This window comes from Gopherus flavomarginatus, chromosome 2 (genome assembly GCF_025201925.1).
Source record: "Gopherus flavomarginatus isolate rGopFla2 chromosome 2, rGopFla2.mat.asm, whole genome shotgun sequence".
Lineage (NCBI taxonomy): Eukaryota > Metazoa > Chordata > Testudines > Testudinidae > Gopherus > Gopherus flavomarginatus.
Window position 1 is genome coordinate 44,043,664 of NC_066618.1, and position 21,716 is coordinate 44,065,379.

The window sequence follows — 21,716 nt, forward strand, 5'->3', positions numbered from 1 at the left end:
CTCTCTTGTATACACTAATTAAGGTTGTTTGTTTGGTGTTTTAAATAGCTTGTCCTTGTAAACTTGAAATATGCTGTCAGTATGGATAAAAATGTCAACTTTTGTGGGATCTCCCGTTTCCTGTGCAAGAACGGATCTTGTCAGCACCAGTTTGTTTGAATATAATTATTGAGTAAAACTGAGAATAAAGCACGTTTGACTTTGGTTTTGAGAAAAGAGTAAAACCTCTTAGATGTGTTGTCATATAGGATCTTCTAGTCAAAGAGTGGTAAAACAATCTGAATATTTTAATGCAGAGTTTTCCAAACTATGGTACATGGAGTTCTTGATGGCCTGCAGATAGCTGGCCACATGGTGATCTCCTCTTTTTTTCCAAGTGTTAAATCATATTAAAGACAAATGGCAAAGTAATCTTAGGTAAATATTTCAAGTAAGAATTTGCTAGAGTTGCCATAGAGAGGTTTTGTGAATGTTGTGATAAATGAAGGGCATGGGGGTGGAGGAGAGCTCCCTTTTATGATAGCCAGCCAGCCAGTTAGCTATAAAATCCCTCTTAGTAGTTGTTCTCTGCTTGCTTTACTTCTAAAGGGTTAAAAAGTCTCCCTGCATACGTAAAAGGAAGGGAGTGGGCACTTGGCTAGAAGAGCCAGTGGGAAGGCTAAAACTTCCTCTTTGTCTGTCTGCTCTCCCAGAGAGAAGGGCTAGAGCAGCTATGCTATAAGAAGCTTTAAGCCAGGTATGAAAAATCATCTGGATCATACCTAGAAACTACTCACTTAAAACCCTCAGATATGTAAGTAGATCAGGAAATATCTAGGAATACATGATTAGGTTTGTTTATATATACAAATTTTTCTTTATGGCTTGTGGACGCCTCTGTGTTAACCCCAAATGCTTTTGTTTTGTTTGTAACCTTTAAGCTGGACCTCCAGAAAGTTATGCCTAATTCTTGTAAGTGGGTTTTTTAAATCTAGCAGTAGCCTGAGTTTTCAAATGTATTTTCTTTCTTTTTGATTTTAATAAAATTTACCTTTTTTTAAGAACAGGATTGGATTTTGTGTCCGTAGAGGTTTGTGCACATGTTGTTTAATTAACTGGTGGAAACAGCTGATTTCCTTTTTTTTTTTCTTTCTCAGCTCTTCCCTGGAGTGGGGGTAAAAGGGCTTGAGGGTACCCCACAGGAAGGAATTCCTAAGTGCGCCTTCTTGGGTTCTCAAAGGGGTTTTAGCACTTGGATGGGTAAATGCTGCCACCACCCAAGGTCAGAGAAAAGCTGTAACCTTGGGAGTTTAATACAAGCCTGGAGTGGCCAGTATTAATTTTTAGAATCCTTGTGGGCCCCAACCTTCTGCACTCGAAGTGCTGGAGTGGGGAATCAGCCTTGACAAATGCAGGTGGAAATGGTCAACACAAACAAGAGGTGAATGATGAAAATTTCTTTATTAAGGTATGGTCCACACCATGAAAGAGTTGCTACTAGGGCTGTCAAACAATTAAAAAAATGAATCAAGTGATTAATTGTACTGTTGAACAATAATAAAATAGTGTTTATTTAAATATTTGTGGATTTTTTTCTAAATGTTAAAATATATCGGTTTCAATTACAACACAGAATACAAGCTCACTTTATATATTTTTATTACAAATATTTGCACTGTAAAAACAAAAGAAATAGTATATTTTAATTCACCTATTACAAGTACTGTAGTGCAGTCTCTTTATGATGAAAGTTGAACTTTCAAATCTAGAATTATGTACAAAATAAACTGCATTCGAAAATAAAACAATGTAAAACTCTAGCACCTACAAGTCCAGTGAGTCTTACTTCAGCCTATCACTCAGATAAACAAGTTTTGCAGGAGATAATGCTGCCCACTTCTTGTTTATAATGTCACCTGAAAGTGAGAACAGGTGTTCTCATGGCACTGTTGTAGCTGGCATCGCAAAATATTTACTTGCCAGATGCGCTAAAGATTCATATGTCCCTTCGTGCTTCAACCACCATTCCAAAATACATGTATCTGTGCTGATGACGGGTCTGCTTGATAACAATCCAAATGGAGTGGACCAACGCATGTTAATTTTCATCATCTGAATCAGATGCCACCAGCAGAAGGTTGATTTTTGGTGGTTTGCGTTTTATAGTTTCCATATTGGATTGTTGCTCTTTTAAGACTTCTGAAAGTATGCTCCACACATCATCCCTCTCAAATTTTGGAAGGCACTTCAGATTCTTAAACCTTGGATTGCGCTCTGTAGCTATTTTTAGAAAACTCACATTGATACCTTCTTTGAGTTTTGTCAAATCTACAGTGAAAGTGTTCTTAAAACGAACGTGTGCTGGGTTATCATCTGAGACTGCTATAACATGAAATATATGGCAGAATGAGGATGTAAAACAGAGCAGGAGACCTACAATTGTCCCTAAGGAGTTCAGTCACAAATTTAACGCATTTTTTTTTTAAACAAGCATCATCAGCATGGAAGCATGTCCTCTGGAGTGGTGGCTGAGGCATGAAAGGACATTTGAATGTTTTTAGCATATCTGGCACATAAATACCATACAACGCTGGCTACATAAGTGACATTGTAAATAAGCAGTCAATATCTCCTATAAATGTAAACAAACTTGTTTTTCTTGGCAATTGGCTGAACAAGGAGTAGGACTGAGTAGACTTGTAGGCGCTAAAGTTTTACATTGTCTTGTTTTTGAGTGCAGTTATGTAACAAAAATGAAAGTGTTACTTATAAACGTAAAGAGATTGCACTACAGTACTTGATGAGGTGAATTGAAAAATACGGTTTCTTATCATTTTTACCGTGTGTCATAAACAGATAGCTAAGGGTTAATGTCTCTTCCACCTGAAGCACCTGACCAGAGGACCAATCAGGAAACCGGATTTTTTCAACTCTGGGTGGAGGGAGTTTGTGTCTGAGTCTTTTGTCTGTCTTCCTGCTTTCTCTGAGCTTTGGAGAAGTAGTTTCTACTTTCTAGTCTTCTGTTTCTAAGTGTAAGGACAAAGAGATCAGATAGTAAGTTATATGGTTTCTTTTCTTTGGTATTTGCATGAATATAAGTGCTGGAGTGCTTTGATTTGTATTCTTTTTGAATAAGGCTGTTTATTCAATATTCTTTTAAGCAATTGACCCTGTATTGTATCATCTTAATACAGAGAGACCATTGGTATGTATTTTTCTTTCTTTTTTTATACTAAGCTTGGAGGTTTTCATGCTAACCCCCATATTTTGGACGCTAAGGTCCAAATCTGGGACTAAGGTTATAACACCGTGCAAATATTTGTAATAAAAAGATCATATAAAGTGAGTATTGTACACTTTATATTCTGTATTTATAATAGAAATCAATATATTTGAAAATGTAGAAAAATATCCAGAAATATTTAATTTCAATTAGTATTCTACTGTTTAACAGTGCAATTAATTGTGATTAATTTTTTTAATCGTAGTTAATTTTTTGGAGTTAATTGCATGCATGAATTGTGATTGATAGACAGCCCTAGTTGCTGCCTACTGTTTTAGAGATTGAGTTTAATATTTTGTTTTCTTTGTAGTAGATATTTAACAAGGGCATAATTTAATGAGATATTTGCATCTTATTCCAGTCCCTATATTTTCTCGTCTTTGTCGTTCTTTATATTTTATGTTCTTTGGGACATGACCTGTCTTATGGTTCTGTGTTTGTACAGCAATAGGCCCCTGACTAGGGCTCCTACATGTTATGTTAGTTCAAATAATTATCCTCCTCTTCCCTTCTGATCTTTAATGCTATGCTCCTCGTACTTTAATCAAGAAGGCTCCATGGTTCTGGTATATTTAGCTGCTTGTGTTGGTACTGTTGGCCCAAGGTGCCTTTTTTCAAATTCCCTAGAAATATGTGAAGCTATAAAGATGGAACTATTTTGTGCAATACCATTCAGCTGCACGATTGTCTGAGTAACATCATAAGGAGACTTTCCAGAAACTAGCTGTAATCTTAGAACATTTTAAAAATAAGATGCACTGATCAGATCTTCAACATATTATTGGTATGGATCATCCCTTCATGAATATACATTATTTTTGCTTTCTAGAGAGCTCCAACTTGGTGTTCAGATTGTTGGGGCCAAATGTATACCCTATTGCATTACTGAACACTTGGGTCCCAATGTTATAAGGAAATACAGTTTCAAACTTCACTTAGTTCTTTCTCACTGTTACAGACTTGAGGTTAGAACCTGTATACCCTCCTTTGGTGCTTTCATTTTCTTAACAACCAACACCCAAAATCCTAATCTGTGCAAGTACACATTGAAGCTCAATTAGTGATAGTATAGTATAGTTTTATTAGTGAGTGATTAGTTTTTAGACTTAGTTCCTTGTTGGTGCATGGTCTCCATGGTTGACTTTAGTTTTGTTTGCAACTTTCTTGGTCCTGTTCTACAGTCAATTTTTATTCTCATTGTGATCAACATAACTGATCCCAGCAAGTCTGGATTCAAATGGTGCGCATTATGGAGGAGGAGAAAGATGTCCGTAACCAACTAATATTCCCAGTGTCTGAGTGAAGGTAATTCCTTCCAGAGATGAAAGGTCTAGTTAGCCTTACTCCCTGAACATACAGTCACTTTCTAAAGAGCCTAGTTATTTAAAAGCCAAAGTATTGGTGTCCAAGGCTGCCTTGAAGACTGGTTATGAAAAATCCTCAAGATTGAAAAATGGAGAAGAAATGAAGGTGAGTCAAGCTCAGCCCCAACTACTTCCTCATCACAGAGGAAGAGGCACATCTGTTCCTCTAGACCTTTTCTGCAGTTCAGCAAGACATTGAAGGTCTGGGACTGAGTTTTGCTGAAGAGATTTGTCTGCATTAAAATAATTGATATCAGTGGGAACCCCTTTGACGTTGAAAGTTGGCACTGTTTACTTTGGTTCTAGCCATCTTGTTGGCTTCTTCACCACTGTAGCATTCAGTATCTGATGCTGTTACAGAAAAATTCTCAAAACAACTCTTTATGTCTATAATGGGGCATGCCCCATCCCTGTCCTCTGATGCCCCAGAAACCTCTCAGACTCTACAGTAAGTGGAAACTTTGTGTGAATGATTTATAGTCCCATCACCAACACCAGTACAGTCTCATACAGCAAAGTATTAAGAGTGCTGGTTGCTCTTTAGCCCTTTCCCACGGGTCAAGGGAGGAACAGAGGTCTGCTTTCCTTGAGATCTGAGTATACTAGACTCAGCTAGCCCCAGGTCCTCCCTCCTCACTTCCTTCTTATACATCTCAACTAATAGCTACTTTTCATCAGTGCTCCCAGCCTGATAACTAATAAGATGTTTATCCCCAGTCACCTTTCTCCAGAAGAACTAGCTCACCTGTTTGCTTTCAGCACTCTGTCACAATGCCTTGGTTGGGAACCTTCTATATGTGTGGTATCAGGAAAATGAAGCTTGCCTTGGCACTGAGGCTTTAGCCTGAAAGTTCTTTCTGCCTTGCTGCCCTGTGTAAGGGCCTTTAGCAGCCCTGTTGTGAGTCTGTTATATGGCTTTCTAAGACTGATATGGATGGCTTATCTAGCTGTGGTTTTCCTATGACATTTTTCCTTGTGCTGCTTTCTCTCCAAAGGACCCTATGTTAGGGGTACTTCTTCCTTACTGAACATAGCATGGCTAGCTTTAGGGATGTCTTAGGGCTGAATCCAGTTTTCTAGAAGATTGGCTGCTCCTTCACCCCCTGGATCAGTTTCTAATCCCCCATCAGCTTTAGGCGAACATCCATTACCTGTGTTTCCTACATGTTCTAGAGTAGGCTCTTCTGCAGAGTATATGGAGAAGGGTGACCAGTCTTCCAGTTAAGGTGCTGGACTGGGACTTGGGAGATCTCAGTTCAATTCCAAGTTCTGTAAACAGCTGTTGGGTTGCACGGAGATCATAAAGCATAAGATAAGGGTATATTTATATGTATTATTTTGCAATTTACCTTTTAATACTCTAAAAATATTATTACTTAAGTAATTTATTAACTTTTTTCTAAATCTTATGTGAAGACCATTGTGTGTAGGCTGACATTTGAGTAGCATGATTACTATCTGCTGTCATGCTGTCAGAGGAAGAGAAATTTCACACAGTTGGGTAAAAATATAATTGTCACATAGTGACAAAGACTGTGGGAGCAATTACCCACTTGACAATGCAGGGAACCTTTCTATATCTTTTTCTAACTTCAGTGATTTATTGAACAAATATTCTCATCAAATATCCTTTTGTCTAATGACTTGATGCATAAGTATATATGGTGTGTGTGTCTTTATACACATACATCATGAAATTTCACACTACAGGGCCTTTCCTTCTCCCTCCAAGCTCTGAGAGAATTTTGTACTCCTTTTTATTCTCCCTTTCCTCTTTTTCTAATTAACTTATTAAAATGCATTCATCGCCTTTCAATATTTAGGAGAGCTTTGGAGATGTGGGTCTAGAGAGGATTGCTTCATTGATTCCAAGCAGGCAAAGTATCTGAAGACTCTTACAATCATAGAAGATTAGGGTTGGAAGAGACCTCAGTAGGTCATCTAGTCCAACCCACTGCTCAAAGTAGGACCAACACTAAATAAATCATCCCAGCCAGGGCTTTGTCAAGCCGGGCCTTAATATCCTCTAAGAATGGAGATTCCACCACCTCCCTAGGTAACCCATTCCAGTACTTCACCATCCTGCTAGTGAAATCGTTTTTCCTAATATCCCACCTCAACCTCCCCGACTGCAACTTGAGAGCTTTGGTCTGTCATCTGCCGCCACTCAGAACAGCCAAGATCCATCCTCTTTGGAACCTTTCTTCAGGTAGTTGAAGGCTGCTATCAGATCTCCCCTCACACTTCTCTTCTACAGACTAAATAAGCCCCGTTCCCTCAGTCTCTCCTCATAAGTCATGTGCCCCACCCCCTGATCATTTCCATTGCCCTCTGCTGGACTCTCTCCAATTTGTCCACATCATTTTTGCAGTGGGAGGCCCGAAACTGGACGCACTACTCCAGTTGTGGCGTCACCACTGCCGAATAGAGGGGAATAATCACTTTTCTTGATCTGCTGGCAGTGCTCCTACTAATGCAGCCCAATATGCCATTAGCCTTCTTGGCAACAAGGGCACACTGTTGACTCATATCCAGCTTCTCGTCGACTGTAATCTCCAGGTCCTTTTCTGCAAAACTTCTGCTTAGCTAGTTGGTCTCCAGCCTGTAGTGGTGCATGGGATTCTTCCATCCTAAGTGCAGGACTCTGCACTCGTCCTAGCTGAACCTCATCAGATTTCTTTTGAGCCAATCCTCCAATCTGCCTAGGTCACTCTGGACCCTATCCCTACCCTCCCATGTATATACTTCTCCCTCCAGCTTAATGTCATCTGTGAATTTGCTGAGGGTGCAATCCATCCCATCACCTGGATCATTAATGAAAATGTTTAGAGGGGAGGAATAGCTCAGTGGTTTGAGCACTGGCCTGCTAAACCCAGGGTTTTGTGAGTTCAATCCTCGAGGGGACCGCTTAGGGATCTGGGACAAAATCAGTACTTGGTCCTGCAAGTGAAGGCAGGGGGCTGGACTCGATGACCCTTCGGGGTCCCTTCCAGTTCTATGAGATAGGTATATCTCAATGTTGAACAAAACCGGCCTCAGTACTGATGGGGCACTCTGCTTGGTATCTGCTGCCAACTAGACATCAAGCCGTTGATCACTACCCACTGAGCCCGACAATTTAACCAGCTTTTCTATCCACCTTATACTCCATTCATCCAATTCATACTTGCTGGCTAGAATACTGTGGGAGACCATATCAAAAGCTTTGCAAAAGTCAAGGTATATCATGTCCAGTGCTTTCCTCAGATCTGCAGAGCCAGATATCTCATCATAGAAGGCAATCAGGTTAGTCAGCCATTCTAACAACTCAAGAGCCTCTTGATTTTGGAGTAGATCCCAGCACAAGTCTTGGCCGTCTTCCAGCCAGATTGGAGCATATATGCAGTTCCTGAAAGAGCATAGATAACTCGTACCTCCTGATACTGCGGGGGGGGGGGGCGCCCAGCCTGGGGCCACTGCACTCACCCCTCCCACAGATTTTACATTTAGCTGCTCTCCCTGGCAGCTGGACCCAGGTGAGCAGCAAGAAGGAGTCATTTCTCATGGTGACTGGGCGGGGCTTCAGGGTGGGGAAGCGACCAAGCGTGGTTGGCGCATGGGTGGAGCAGGGAGTGGGGCCATGGTCCATGCAGCAGGGCCCACAAAAGATTCATCCAGCCCTGTGTGCAGTACAGCAGCTGCCTGAGAGAGAGCCCGGCTGAGGCAGCACCCCACTCCCTTCCCGAGCCTGGCTGCCAGGCACAGGGGCTGAGTGAGCCAGAGCTCTCCTCCGTCGGCACGTTTCAGGCTTGTTTGGCACCTGTCCCCGGCAGCTGGGCCGTCAGGCCCAAGCTAGGACACTGCCCTAGCCAGGCTCTTTCAGGCAGCCGCCATGCTGCATGGAGCAGTGACCTGGAGCAGCTGGCATGAGAAGCAGCTGGGACCGCACCTTCTGCTTCCTGCTTGGGCCCAGCTGCCAGGGACAGGGGTCGAGTGTGCCAGAGGGCAGGTGCAGCAGAAGAAGGGAGCCCCTCCCCCTGCCTCCCTCCCCCGGCAGACCAAACAGAAATCCTGAGGGAGGGCGACTACCCATCACCTCAGCATGTCATAACAGAGGGAGGCAAAAACCTTGCACTTCCCGAAATTAGGCTTGGAAGGATTAGATTTTTATTGGTAAGTGTCAGTAATGTTCGATTTCACTATATATATGCAAACTGACAAAACTCCATCCTAATCAAAATTTGTGGATAAAATAAGAAAAATGCAGCTTGAGGACTTACTGGAGTCTAATTTAAGGATATTTGTATTGTATATTTTGACATGGGATGTTGGCAATTTGTGTTTTCAGAGTTGTAAAGCTTTAACATATTGAATCTCAACATCTATTATAATTAAGCAATTGTCTGCCTCCCCCCTGCATAATTTCCTGCAGTTTGAAAATGTAAACTGAAAACAAAAATGCTTAAGCATATATATCGGCCATCAAAATTATATAAAATTTTTTTTTTGCCAAGTTTTCACGTAATGTATCGCAGAATAGGAAATTGCTAGTGGTGCAGTAAACATTTTATATTCTAGAGAGAGAGAGAGCACTGTATATGGTTATTTTACTTGAAAATTTTTGAGAGAAATAAAATCAAGATTTGACTTGTCATAATACATTTTATTATCTCTTTGGAGGAAAAACATTATGAAACATAGGGCTTGAAAGAATGCATCTTATTGATGGAAATGACTAATACGCTTTGACTGCCATACCTTTTGTGTGAGTGATAAAAACAGTCTGTAGTGATTATTTTGGGTGATAGAAGAGTTCCAGTGCAGGCAGAATGTTGCTGGACTGATATCTGTTGTAGTGCTTTATATTAATAGAAAAATTGGGGACTACTGACATACCCCATATAACGTTGTGGTTTAGTATTAGAATGAAAAGTAACTTTTATAAAGGATGGTTAAATTTTAAAACTTAATATTGTCACATTTTGTTAATGGAGAAAGTGCATGGGGGTATTTGGTTTTTTTTTCCCAGTCTTAAGCTGCATGCTTCCTTATACTTTTAAAAATTTGTTTAATTGCCAATTTGTGACCCCTGTGTATAGCCCTAGTAAACACGGTTTGCACGGAGGCTCTGAATGGATCAAATGGTGGAGGCTTCCATCCTTATTCTTTCTCTGAATGCCAGATCAGGAATGTGACTCCCACTATTTGTCACATCGGGTTCTTTCCATGTCTTAGGGGATGTTGTCATGATTAAAGACAAACAAAATAATCCCATTTATAAATGGTGCTTATTTTCTTTAAAGAATAAAAAATACAAACAACAATGTTTTGTACTTGCAGTTTATTCTGTATATCTCTGTGGAGAGCTTTCAGCAGATTACTCCTTTGACAGCCTTGGCTCTCCTTTAGGGGTTGTGGGGAACCCATCTCTAGGTAAATTAAGATCAAAGTATATTCTTTCCAAAGTCAATAGTGAGTCCTGTCTCAGTAGATCATAAATTCTTTTAGTTATCTATAGATAGGGAAACAAATTTTGTTTAAAAGGTTGGTGAATCCTGTTTGGTTTAAAAACTGTTCATAAATGGGGAGAGTTAAGTAATCTTAACTAAATCCTGTGAAATGCAGGAGTTTAATTCATTTACCTAAAAGAAGCTATTCAAGGTATGGTCTTGAGACAAACAAATCAGTGACTATTAAGAATCTTAAATTCCAATTAAATCCCACTATATCTGTTTACCAAGATTATCCATGAATCTTCTTATGCAATACATTATCTAAACAATCTGGTGTTTAATAAGAGAAGCTGTTAATACTTTAAATTATAATAGTATTTCAATATCCCATTACAATCTATGACAAGAACAATTTAAATTTAATCCCTTGTCTGAACTTTGGCAAACTCCCCCTCACCAATGATGATAAACTATTGCAGAGGTAATACTGGGCTGTAACAGAGCTTCCTTTTGATGCTGTATTATGACTACTTCTTTGTTTTAGCTGCCTTGTTGCTGCTGCTGTTCACTTGCATGTAGCGATGAGACCGAGGGCTGGTCTACACTACCGCTTGAGTCAATGTAACTTGCGTCACTCAGGGGGGTAAGAACAGCACCCCCCTAAGTGATGTAAGTTACATAGCATGGTGCTGACACTATTGTAAGTCTATGTCGGTGGGAGAGCATCTCTCATCAACATAGCTTCCACCTCTCGTGGAGGTAGAATAATTTATGCTGATGGGAGAGTGCTCTTCAGTCAGCAAAGCATTTCTTCACTAGTTGTAGCGTGTTAGTATAGATTTGCTCTAAAACAGAGGTGCTCAACCTTTTTCGTCTGGCAGGTGCACGACGACGAGCCATGGAGGACCATGGCGGTGGGCAAACATCCACTGAAATGCCACTGACAAGCAGCAACATCAATAGACGCTGCCGCAGACAAGCATCATCATCCAGAGGCGTTGCCGCCGAAAATCGGTGGCATTTTGGCGGCGATGCCTCTGGATGCTGCTGCTTGTTGGAGGCATTTTGGCAGATGCTCGTCCGCTGGCCAGTACGTGGGTGCCCTTGGACGCCCCGGCGGGTGCCATGGCTCCCGCAGGCACCGCATCGGGGACCCCTGCTCTAAAATGAACAGATTAAGTTGAGCTGAGTGCTGCTGATTGCTAGAGCGAGGAAGAGGGAGACTGATTTTTTTTCTTTCTTTCTGTATTTCCACTGAAAGAGGAAGGTGTGCCTCTTTCAGAGGTTTGGCTAAGTTCTAGTATTGGCTGTGGTCACCTTTCATTGGCTCAACACTTTTATGGGATTGTCATAGTAGCGTATTTGGCTCATGAATATGCAGTCTGCTAATGCATATGCAGCAGGGTTCTAATTGCTTTTGTCTTTGTGGCAGGAAACTCTCAGTTAAAACTAACTTTAAAGGTAGTTTTATCTTCTATTCAGTCCATTTTCTGATCTATCATTGTAGTTCCATCATAGAGTTTAAGGCCAGGAGGGCCCACCAGATGATCTAGTCTGACCTTTTGTATATCCTAGCCAACATCACCCAGCTACCCACAAACTAAACACAAAACTTTGGTGTAATTTCAGTTATTAGAACCCTTCAGAGACTGTATCTAAGGGCTTATCTACATGGGGGTCGTGTTAGTTCTCACTAACTTTAGTTTCCACTCAAATGACCTCTGTCCACATCACAGAAAGGCTTAAGGTGTACTGACTAGCTAGTTAATACATATTCTGTACTCCACTTTGAAAGTATATCAAGATCATTGCTTACTGAGTTAGTGAGGACTAATGTTCATGTGCACACCTTTCATTTGCACTAGCTTGTCAGTCCACTAACTGCTATGCCACATAGGTTTGCATGATGACAGGACTGACCTGTCTATGTGTGCGCTCTCTTCTGCACCGGGGTCATGTGGAGTAGATTTCACCTCCATATTTAGATGCTGGCGCAAAGCCAGGTTCATTCCGTTTGGCGTATCATACCTCTATGTTCTAGCAGTACTATTACGAATGCAATTGCTAGCATTATACAATGCTTTCTGCAGCTGCATGAAGCTGTCTGGGGGATCATTGATCTCATTGCTGGGGATGTGCAAAGGAGGAGACAGCCCTTTCCAAAAAATACTAGAATAAAGAGGTGTACGTATGTAGCCATCTCTGAGCAGGTGGCTAAGAAGGTCACGGCTGGGACCCTATTCAGTGCTGCAATAAGAGCAAAGAGTTGAAAAGTGATTACAAGAAAATGAGAGACAAAGAAGGCTCTGGCAGTGCTCCTGTTCCTCCTGTTATGAGGAACTGGACAGTATTTTCTCCTGGGATGCCACCACCAAACCTCAGTTTAGTGGACCGCACTGAAGATACCAAAGATGACCTGAATTTGGATGAGGAGATTTTTCCCTGCCAGACAGCCTGGATCTCTTTGTTTCAAAAGAGCCTGAACTAGCTCCAGAGGGCACTTACCACGATACCCAGCCTTACAGTCCTGAGGAGGGTATGTAGGTTAGTAAGTGTCTTTCCTTTCATACACTAATTTTAATCTAGCAGTTTTGGAGCTAGGAGCCTTTCCAAGCCCTTGCTTCTCCCCCTTGTCCCTCCACCTGTGTGCTGAAAATGGTGACTGTGATGGGAGAATTCAGCTCTAAAACACGTTGCTGTCCCAACAATAGAGAGTTTACTGCCCTCCACCAGGCCAGCACCAATCCCCAGTCCTGACCCGCTTCCCAGACAGTCGCTGTAGCCTTCCTATTCCCCTGCTCACATGCTCAAATAGTGGCCACAGTGTGCTATAGGCCTGGCTTGTATAGTGAATACATCTGTTGAAACATGCAATATCGGACAAAAAGTACTTTGATTCACAGTTTGATATGTTCTATGCCTGAAGTTACAATGCATTCTAGGAGGTATGTCCCATGATCATATTTCATAGCCATGAAGATTCACATTTTTTTGAGCACTTTGTGCATGTGTTCAGGGAGAATTTAAGGCAAAGAAGGTACTTTGTGGTGGACGTTGTATGGTACAGCAGCCTTATCATTTGTGCCAGCATAGATCATGACTCCCTTCCACTCCTGAAACACTTTTGGGGGACCGTCCTGATAAATATCATCACTGCTATCTTTCTGGTCTGTCCTTAACCTTTTTGAATAAGTCCATCTTCTGCTTCCTAGTCATACAAATCAGCGTAACATCCTCCAAAGTAATCACTGATTAAAGAGGCTTAAAGGCAATCACTATACAGCTCTTATTTCACTGCCACTATTCCCCAATCCATTGCTCAATATTTCTCTGACCCCACTGCCCCTGGATACTGGAACCTGCAAAGCAACTGCACACGCTGCCTGTCTCAAATTGGGATAACCACCCAGCTCTGAAAATATCCCATAATTACAACAAGGTTCATTATAATAGGGTTCCTAGGCACAGAGGGGGAAAAAAGGTGAAAAACAACCTTTGATCACTGATGTTTCCCAAGACAGGGAAGAAGCTCAGGGGATGGTGTTCCAAAAGAGTGGGGAAAATTTATCATTGCTGTCATGGAAACTGAACTTTATAAGAACAAGAGCTATTTGTTAAAATTCATATCTTCCACAGCTCCTGCATCTGAAATTCCAAGACCTTCCAGGACAGGTCCCTTATCTACATCTGAGCAGTTTGCCAATCTCCATGGAATAAAATGCAGGACAAGGGAAAGAGTGTTTACAGATCTTCTCGTAGCCTCTCAGAAAAGATCTGAAAGCACAGAGTACTGGAAAGATCTTTCACTGTAGGAAAAGAGAGATTGGCAGCTGAGAAGAGATGCATGCTAATAGAGCCTCACAATGACCCACAAGATCATTGACCTTAACTGGGACACTATTGAAATGGACAGATATTCAGATACAGAATCCCCTGCTGAAGAGATTGCTGCTACGCGCACCTACCCAGTACAGCAAGCTCAAGCAGGACAACATCCCAGTTACGTATTATAATGTCTGGACAACACTAGTTACTGGAACTGACAGCACTCTGGACACGCTTGTAACCAGAGGCCATTCCCTTCCCAAAGGTCACCCCTTCCCAGGACGCACATAAGAATCATCATACTGGGTCAGACCAATAAATCATCCAGTGGTCCATCTAGCCCATTATCCTGTCTTCTGACAGTGGCCATTGCCAAATGCTCCAGATGCTTTAGAGGCAATTTATTGAGTGATCCATCCCCTGTCATCCAGTTCCAGCCTCTGGCAGTCATGGAGTTGCATCCCTGGCTGTTATCTTTGAAAACTTGTAGCAATTGGGGGAGGTCCCAGGTGACTAGAAAAAGGTAAATATAGTCCCATTTTTTAAAAAAGGGAGGAAGGAGAACCCGGGGAACTACAGACCGATCAGCCTTACCTCAGTCCCTGGAAAAGTCATGAAGCCAGGGCCTTAAGGAAACCATATTGAAGCATGTGGAGGAGAGGAAGGTGATGGGGAACAGTCAACATAGATTCACCAAGGGCAAGTCATGCCTGACCAACCTAATTGCCTTCTATGATGAGATAACTGGCTCTGTAGATATGGGGAAAGCAGTGGATGTGAGATATCTTGACTTTAGCTAAGCTTTTGTTATGGTCTCCCACAGTATTCTTGCCAGCAAGTTAAAGTATGGATTGGATGAATGGACTACACAGTGGACAGAAAGCTGGCTAGATTGTCAGGCCCAATGGGTAGTGATCAATGGCTCGATGTCTAGTTGGCAGCTGGTATCAAGTGGAGTGCCTCAAGGGTCGGTCCTGGGGACGGTTTTGTTCAACAACTTCATTAATGATCTAGATGATGGGCTAGATTGCACCCTCAGCAAGTTCATGGATGACACTAAGCTGGGGGGAGAGGTAGATAGGGGCCTGAGTGACCTAGGCAAATTGGAGGATTGGCCCAAAAGAAATCTGAGGTTCAACAAGGACAAGTGCAGAGTCCTGCACTTAGTATGGAAGAATCCCATGCACCACTACAGGTTGGGGATGGAGTGGCTAAGTGGCAGTTCTGCAGAAAAGGACCTGGGGATTACAGTGGATGAGAAGCTGGATATGAGTCAGTGTGCCCTTGTTGCCAAGAAGGCTAATGGCATATTGGTCTGTATTAGTAGGACCATTGCCAGCAGATCGAGGGAAGTGATTATTGCACTCTATTCAGCACTGGTAAGGCCACAACTGGAGTATTGTGTTCAGTTTTGGGCCCCCCACTACAGAAAGGATGTGGACAAATTGGAGGGAGTCTAGCGAAGGGCAACAAAAATGATCGGGGGCTAGGGCACGTGACTTACAAGGAGAGGCTGAGGGAACTGGGCTTGTTTAGTCTGTAGAAAAGAGTGAGGGGGGATTTGATAGCAGCCTTCAACTACCTGAAGAGGGGTTCCAAAGAGAATGGATCTCAGCTATTCTCAATGGTGACAGGTGACAGACCAAGGAGCAATGCTCTCAAGTGCAGTGGGGGAGGTTGAGGTTGGAGATTAGGAAAAATTATTTCATTAGGAGGGTGTGTATGGGGAGATTTTTGGCAAACCAGTAAAGTGCCAAAGTGAAAGTTAAAACCACTATGACTTATTGCTAAAACCAGCCAAGTCAGCTGGCTTTAAAGTGGCCATGCAGCTTGACCAAGGCAGGAGGGGAGTGATGTTTGAGTGCCACAGAAAGGACAGCTTGACTCCATGTCCTTCCTGATAAGAATTGTGTTGAAGTTGCTGATGCATGCATTTTAGAAGAGTTAGATGTGCCCCAGGAATCTCTCTATTGGGGCATCAAGGCTGCAGCCTCTGGAAAAACCCACACCTGGTTAATCAATAATCAGAAGGAACCTCTTGGTTGACTATTGAAACTGCTTACTTAACAAGTTTTCTTTAAGGGAGATGTCATTCTATTACTAATGTATAAATAAGAGGGGAAAGTTTGAGGCAGTTGGACTCTTTTGGACTCTCCTTCTGGATATATCTTGCGGTCCTCACTGGCAGACAGAAGATTTGGCCACCAGAAGCCTGCTCCTGTGTCATTCGAGAGCCCGCTCAACTTTGGTAATTATCAAGGGTTGGGGGTGTTTAATTAACCTGTTGCAGATGTGTGTAAGTGCTTGAGGCTAAGTAAAGTTTAGCTTTAAGTGAAAGCACTCTTGTGTTGTCCTGTTTGTGCCAGCCATCTATCGGTCGGATGGCCGTGTCTCCCCTGACTTGTTTCCTGATACCTCCTCGCACAGAGTAAAAGTTACCAAGAGCTTTGGGTTGAAAGAACCCTGGGTAACAGGTGGTGAAGCACTGTAATGAGTTACCTAGGGAGGTGGTGGAATCTCCAACCTTAGAGGTTAAGGCCCGGCTTGACAAAGCCCTGGCTGGAATGATTTAGTTAGTATTGGTCCTGCTTTGAGCAGGGGGTTGGACTAGATGACCTCCTGAGGTCTCTTCCAACCCTAATCTTCTATGATTCTATGTGGGCTAATAACCACTGATGGACCTTGTGACCCGATGTGCCTAGGACCGCCCTCAGTGGAAATGCCAAGGTAAGGGCAGTCTGCAAAAGGGAGAGCAGATATTCCCAAGACTGGTGGGTAACACTGAAATTAATCTCCCCAACAGTCACAAACTGTGCTTCTGATCCCCACACTGGTTGTCAAGAATCAAAAAACAGAAAGAGGGAAAAAAAAAAAAAAAAGAAACCACACAGCCCCTTTATTGCATTTCCATTCTCTGGCTCCTAATATGCACCTAGGTCCAGTGTAGTGAGAAGTTATTTTAAAAACTCTGTTCACAGATAAAACATGGTTTTTCTGACCCCAAAGGGTCAGCCATGTTACCAGGTCAGTATACATTTGGATCTTACCCAAAATACTGCACTGCCAGCCAATGGTTTATTATAAAGAAAAAACAAGGAGAGGGATGTTAAATGGTAAAGCAGTCACATACTTCGAAGTCCATATATCAGGTTCTTAGCAGTATTGGTGAGTTTGCTGGCTTGAAAGTCCCTCTGGAACACATCCACAGCTTGGATGATCATTCAGTCCTTTGTTCAGAGCTTCGTTTGTAGAAAAGTTATTTCAAAGGCAAGAAGCAGAACTGAAGACAAAATGGAGAAGATGCTGCTGTCCTTTATAGTCTTTTTACCATGCAACTTGTATTTCCTCTGTTCCAAACACAAGTTGCACAGCCTGGAAGCCTTAGAATTGTGTTCATAGCATGCCTCTGCATGCCTTGCTGAATCATAAGGTATATCCCTTGCCTTTTCTCAATGAGTCAGTTGAATAGCTGATGTCTCTTGATCAGCCATCAAGCAGGGTAGGCAGTGCTGATGCCAGTCTATCGGGAGTGTGAGCCAGATGCACAGCACAAGGTTGGAACTATAGACCTACCATACATATAACTTACAATGCAAAGTATACAAACACGTAAGCAAGATTATCATATTTGGCAAATTGTAAATTTTTGCTGATACCTTACATGGCATATCTAGCACAGTTCATTGCATTTTTACAATATTGGTATCCATAATATCCTAAAGTGTCCCCCAGATTCCATATAGTGTCTCAGACCTATCCTCCATGAACTTATCCAATACTTTTTTGAACCCACTTATAATTTTGGCCTTCACAACATCCCCTGACAACAAGTTCCACGTGCTGACCATGCATTGTGTGAAGATGTACTTCCTTCTGTTTGTTTTAAATCTGCTCCCTATTGATTTCATTGCGTGACCCATGGTTCTTGTGTTATGTAATAGGGTAAATAACACTTTTCTATTCACTTTCTCCACACCATTCATGATTTTATAGACCTCTATCATGTCCCCTCCTTAGTAGTCTCTTCATATGGAGGCTGTTCCATATCCCTAATCATTTTTGTTGCCCTTCTCTGTGTATCTTTTCCAATACTAATGTATCTTTTTTGAGATGAGGCAACCAGCACTTCATGCAGTATTCAAGATGTGGGCATACCAGGGACTTATATAGTGGCATTAAAATATTTTCTTATTATCTATCCCTTTCATCATGGTTCCCAGCATTCTCTTAGTTTTTTCAGTTGCCACTGAACATTGAGCGGATGTTTTCAGAGAACTGTCCATGATAACTCCAACATCTTTCTTGAATGGTGACAGCTAATTTGGAACCCATAATTTTATATGTCTAGTTGGGATTATCTTTTCCAAAGTGCATTACTTTGCATTTATCAACACTGAATTTCATCTTCCATTTTGTTGCCCAAACCCAGTTTTTTGAGACCCTTTTGTAGCTCTTCACAGTCTGCTTGTGACATTACTGTCTTGAGTAGTTTTGTATCATTTGCAAATGTTGCCATCTCACTGTTTACCCCTTTTTCCAGATCATTTATGGCACAGGAATCCCAGGTGTAGGAATCTCCCTTACATCCTTGCAATAGACTGATTACAAAAATTAATTTGGCTTCTCCACAATGACCTTGTCTCCCTGAGTGCTACTTTAGCACCTCAATCATCCAGTGATCTCCCTGATTGTTTGGCAGGCTTCCTGCTTCTGATGTACTTACAAACTAACATCAATTTTTTTAAATCTTTTTGCTATTTGCTCTTCAAATTCTCTTTTGGGCTGCCTAATTGTACTTGATTTCCAGAGTTTATGCTCCTTTCTATTTTTCTCTCTAGGATTTGACTTGGAATTTGTCTTTCTTTTTTGTCTTTTTTTTTTTTTTTTTTTTTTTTTTTTTTTTTTTTTTTACTCTGTTTAGCCATGATGGCATTTTTTATTCTCTTTTATGGTGTTTATTTGGGGTATACATATAGTTTGAGCTTCTATTATGGGTTTTTAAATAAGTTTCCATACACTTATTTCACCCTGGTGGCTGTTCCTTTTATGTCTGTTTAACCAACCGCCTCTTTTTTTCTTTTTTGTATGCTTTCCTTTTTGAAGTTAAATGGTGCTGTGGTGAGTTTCTTTGGAATTTCCCCCTCCCAAGGTGTTAAATTTAATTATTTTGTGGTCACTATTACTGAGCAATTCAGCTATATTCAACTGTTGGACCAGACTCTGTGTGCCATTTTAAAGCTAAATCAAGAATTGCCTCTTGCTTTGTGGGTTCCAGGGCTAGCTGCTCCAAGAAGTCATTTAATGGTGTCTAGAAATTTTATCTCTGCATTCCATCCTGAGGTGACATATTCCCAGTCAATACATGGATAGTGGAAATCCTTCATTATTGCTGGGTTTTTCTTTTTGTAGCCTCTCTGATCTCCTTGAGCATTTCACAATAATCATTCTCATTCTGGGCAGGTGATTGAAAGTATATTCCCACTGTTTTACTCTTATTAGTTAAGCATGGAATTTCTGTGTGTAGAGACTCTGTGGTACAGTTTGATTCATTGAAGATGTTTACTACATTTGACTCCATTCTTTCTTTCACGTATAGTGCCACTACAGCACGATCTACATCATCAGTCCTATTTCTTTTGTACCCTGGTATTGCCATGTCCCATTGATTGTCGTCATTCCACCAAGTTTCTGTGATGCTTATTATATCAATATCCTCAGTTAATCACAGGCACTCGAATTCACCCATCTTAGTATTTAGACATCTAGTATACAAGAACTTCTAAAATTTGTCTATATTTTGCCTTCATGAGATGTGCTGTAGTTGAATGGGACTCTTTCTTTGACTATTTTTCTTCAGTTCCACCTGTATTTTATCAATTTCTGTCATCTCTTTTTTTTACTAGGATATTGAGTATCTCATTTAATAAATCCTCTCCTAAGGGATGTATTTGTCTGAACTGTGTGCTCCTCTGCACTTGTCCGCTTTCTCCCAGCGTTTAGTTTAAAAACCTCTACAGCCTTTTTAATTTTACATGCCAGCGATCTGGTTCCATTTTGGTTTAGGTGGCATCCATCCTCGGAACCCTGCAAATCCACATATATTTGCAGACCACTTTTGCAGATAGTGGCTTGGATCTAGATACAACTGTGCAGGGCTCTACTCACCAGCAGGGCCTGGCCCGCAGCATCTGGCTTGTGCAGCCCGAGGGGCACAGCACGCATGAGGCTGTTGGCCAGCAACTTGTGGCTGGGGATGGTGGCAGATTGGAGTTCAGGCTGTTCAGCACCTGTTCGCCGCGACTCTTCCTGTCCAGCAGCTCAGGCCCCTCAGGCAGCAACAGTGTCCCCACCATAGTGCGGCCCGCCGCCTCATGGGCAGCAGGGCCTGCCCCCAGGGATTGGAGTGGGCTGGGTCCTGGCACCCAACTCCTCCAGCCTACTGTAATGCAACCTGCACTGCTGCTGCCATGTGCCATTGTTCGGGAGCCCCCAGGAGCAGCACTTGGTGCAACATCCCTTCCTCCCAGCCTCTCCCTCTGCGCCATCCCTTCTCCTCGAGTCCCTGCCCCCATGCTACCCCTTACCCCACAGCCCCACCCTCACACTGCCTCTTCCTTGCAAGACCCTGCCCTCCCACTCGCTCCCACCCATCTCCATTACTAGCCCTTGTAAGATGGCTTCCTGCTGCTGGTGCAGATGCAGATACAGCAGATCATGGGTTGATCCTGCTGGATGCGGATCCCCATTTTTGTACTGTCATAAACAGATAGCTAAGGGTTAATGTCTCTTTCACCTGAAGCACCTGACCAGAGGCCCAATCAGGAAACCGGATTTTTTCAACTCTGGGTGGAGGAAAGTTTGTGTCTGAGTCTTAGTCTTTGTCTGCCTGCTTTTCTCTCAGCTTTGAGAAGTGATTTCTGTTTTCTAATCTTCTGTTTCCAAGTGTAAGGACAAAGAGATCAAATAGTGAGTTATATGGTTTCTTTTCTTTGGTATTTACATGTCTATAGTTGCTGGAGTGCTTTGATTTGTATTCTTTTTGAATAAGGCTGTTTATTCAATATTCTTTTAAGCAATTGACCCTGTATTTTGTCACCTTAATACAGAGAGACCATTTGTATGTATTTTTCTTTCTTTTTATATAAAGCTTTCTTTTTAAGACCTGTTGGAGTTTTTCTTTACTGGGAAACTTCAGGGAAATTGAGTCTGTACTCACCAGGGAATTGGTGGGAGGAAGAAGTCAGAGGGAGATCTGTGTGGGTTAGATTGACTAGTCTGAATTTGCATTCCCTCTGGGTGAAGAGGGAGGTAATTCTGTTTTCCAGGACTGGGAACAGGGAGGGGGAGTCCCTTTGTTGTGAGACTCAAGGGATTTGGGTCTTGGGGTCCCCAGGGAAGGTTTTCGGGGGGACCAGAGTGCCCCAAAACACTCTAATTTTTTGGGTGGTGGCAGCATTACCAGGTCCAAGCTGGTAACTAAGCTTGGAGGGTTTCATGCTAACCCCCATATTTTGGACGCTAAGGTCCAAATCTGGGACTAAGGTTTGACATGTACCCACACAGGGCTCTATGCATCCTTTTTGTACGGGCTCCTCCTTTTCCCAAAAACTCCTCAGTTTCTAATAAATCTAGCTCTCCTCTGAACATCATTGTCTCATCCACACACTGAGACCCTGCAGTTCTTCCTGGCTAATGGACCCTGTATATGGAACTGGAAGCATTTCAGAGAATGCTACCATGGAGGTCCTGGACTTTAATCTCTTACCTACCAGCCTAAAATTGGCCTCCAGGACCTCTCTCCTACCTTTTTCCTATGTCAGTGGTATCTACTTG

General features: G+C 42.1%; 1 protein-coding gene across 5 annotated transcripts in view; it reads left to right on the forward strand.

Annotated features, from left to right (window-relative positions):
• The window catches only part of RUNDC3B (RUN domain containing 3B), a 184,946-nt gene that overhangs the window by 29,338 nt on the left and 133,892 nt on the right, over positions 1–21,716 (forward strand). Inside the window, exon 1 of one of the 5 annotated variants that reach the window (XM_050939580.1) lies at positions 711–736. The exons of the other annotated variants lie outside the window; for them this stretch is intronic. The gene's annotated coding sequence lies outside the window, so the exon portion shown is untranslated. Of the gene's footprint in view, positions 1–710; positions 737–21,716 lie in introns of those variants that run through there. 5 annotated transcript variants of the gene reach the window in all.